Source organism: Canis aureus, chromosome 8, assembly GCF_053574225.1.
Source record: "Canis aureus isolate CA01 chromosome 8, VMU_Caureus_v.1.0, whole genome shotgun sequence".
NCBI classification, from domain to species: Eukaryota; Metazoa; Chordata; class Mammalia; order Carnivora; family Canidae; genus Canis; species Canis aureus.
This window is the reverse complement of record NC_135618.1, coordinates 27,177,199-27,179,957: the sequence shown is the minus strand read 5'-3', so window position 1 is coordinate 27,179,957 and position 2,759 is coordinate 27,177,199. Positions and strand designations below refer to the sequence as shown.

General features: G+C 39.9%; 1 non-coding gene across 1 annotated transcript; it reads right to left on the bottom strand.

The window, feature by feature from the left end:
• Positions 1–1,221: 1,221 nt before the first annotated feature.
• Positions 1,222–1,294, bottom strand: TRNAA-UGC (transfer RNA alanine (anticodon UGC)). Its single transcript has one exon. It is a non-coding gene; the product is annotated as a tRNA-Ala (tRNA).
• Positions 1,295–2,759: the final 1,465 nt, after the last annotated feature.

Below are 2,759 nucleotides of genomic sequence, written 5' to 3'. Positions count from 1 at the left end.
TATTTGGACAGTGCAGACCTAGAAGAATAAATGCCTAATTAGAGTGCTGCAAGTTTTGAGATGAGATACTAAACATTTTAGCAAACAGAATATCAGACTAAAACTAACAGAAAACTCGAGAATGGTGGTATGGGATTTTAAAAAGCAACAAGTTAAGCATTTGCCATGTACTTGACTCTCTGCCAGGCATTTTATATTTATTATCTCAGTCAATGCTTGTAAAACTCTGCAAATAAAGATTTTATCTTTATTTTATAGGCAAGGGGCCAGATATTAAAACTTCCATAGTGGAAATAGGATTAGGACTTATACCCATTTGGCTTCAAAAGCCATGCTTCTGGACAGAAGAAAACTACCCAGATGCAATTATGAATGTGTGTTCTAGGAGAAAGGTCAGGGCTTGAATGAATGTCACATCCAAATATGAGGCTATAATATTTTAAAATCCATTGCTAAGGCTAGAATTTGTTTCTGATGATGTAACAGGGCTGAAGGTAAGGACAGGTCAGATGGTCTGGATTGAGTAGAAGATGCTACCCATGTACATGAGCAACAATTGTTAGACTTGCTATTCCCATTAGCCAATGTTGACTATGGCAGCATCCTTGGCTATTTTTTGTGGTTGGATACTCCTTTGATGTTATTTTTCTCTCCAATAATGCTCTATGACTTAATTTTGTTCTCATTCATCATATGACTTATGCAATGTGTTGTTCACCTGGTAACTGTGAGTTGGGGCATTTCCTTGTTATAATTGCGTTGAGAAAGAGCTTCCTTATGGTGCAGAGGGTGGAGATGTGCCTTTACTTGTTTTTCATCACTAAAACTAATGTCTCTGGGTGCATATGTTTTCATTAACACCTAAATCTTCCTGTAGAAAAATGTGTTCTGTATTCCTAGAATAAAAGGATAACCGCATTTTTCCTGCCTGGTCTTCAGAGTATGTGCCACAAAAAATGATCCTGCACTAGCTTAAATATTAAATGAAGCAGTCTACCTAAAGAAAGCTGAATATATTGGTTTAAGAAGTTGGCTTCCCAGTGATTGAAATAAATTAGATATGAATGATGGACAAGGTATATATATTAGGCTAGGCCTGTACTTTGCAATCCTGGGATTCTTTTAAAACTAGAAATCCAATATTAGAATTCTTTGATAAAGATTGAGATTCTGAGACAGGGTTCACTAAATTCCTTTTGAGTAGAAACTAAGGCAATTTTGTGATTCCACTGGGAATTAAACCCAGGATTTTCTGCATGCAAGGCAGATGTGCTAACCACTACACCATGGAATATAAGATGAGCATTAGATTCTGAGACAGAGTTATGTGGCCTAACCAGTTTAGGATTGGGGCGAGAGTTTATCAAGTGGGATTAAATGGCCATGGATATCTTTGAGGTCTGAATATGAATCTGTCGCAAGATGGGGGACTCTTTATAAGATTTCAGTCAATGGAAATAGTGGGTTTTGGAGGCAGTATGTGAGCCCAGAAATTGGATATGAAAAGAAAACTAGGTTTCTGAAAAAAGCAGATGAAATGATGCAACAGTCTTTGGGGCCAAAGCAGGAGGGAAGCTGGAGAAAGAACAAGGGAAGAGAGACAAGATTGTCACAAGGCAGTTAGGGAGCAAATTACTTGAATTGCAGCCCACTTACATTTGAGCAAATGTGCTTCTGGGAGCTTGGGGCTTGTTCTTAAAAGAATCAGTCCTGTAGGATAGGTGCTTTGCCAAAGTCCAGATTGGCTTCAGTGCTAGAGAAACAAACACATTTTGCAAAATCCTAATGTTCATAGCTGGGGGAGAGCACAATTCCCAGGAAAGGATTGTTCTTTATTTGATATTCTTAAGCATCAACCATGTATTAGACAATATGCGGCCATAGAGAATTGAACTTAATTTCTGCCAGCTTAGCCCAATTGCTGGATGTCTTCTGGAAGAATAAGAAATCCTGTTGAAGAACTATGTCAGAATTAACTCCAATCTCTCCCCATTCCGCCCCCACCCCCCCCCCCCGCCCCCACTCTCTCCCTATGTCTGGCCTTTATAAACAAGGGTAATAAATCTCTTTTCCAAGCTTATCTCAGTTATGGCAGAGGGAAGTGGAAATATGTTGTCCATTTGAAAGGAAGGTTATTGAAGTACCGCAGTACATGATTTGTTAAAGCCTGTTTGATTTAAACTCTGATTATACCCCAAACACTCAATGCTGTTTCACACATGGAAAGCAACTCCCTTTCTGAAAGATTGTGCTCATAGAGAGTGGAGAAATGGGGAGAGAGGAATACTTTCAGGGTCACTGACTGGGGATTTCCCAGACTGGGGTGAGAGCAGGGCTGCTGGGTCTGCCAGTACTATGGCCCTATCCTTTTTCCTTGGGCAGTGGCAGGACTCCAAGTATACCCAGAGACTCCAGTCCTAGACCATGGAGTTGCCACTCCCCATAAAGAGTCCTGGACCTTGAGAGAGGCACAAAGCAAATAGGGTCCATGTGCGACAATGTCAGAAGGGAAAATAAGCTTTTCCACGGTAATCAGTGCGTACCAAAAATAGGACGGGCCTCTGCAATGCCTTGAGATCGAATAAGACTCCTCACCTGGATTTTTATAGGAAACTAAGGAAAAGAGGACAAAATGCTGTGATAATTATTGGGATTAAAATCTCTCCAGATTGCTGGGATTTGGAATGAAGTTGATTAAACAGTGTTCGCTATAAGTGAATTTAAAGAAAGCAAAGCAATGCTTTATTACTTGCACATCT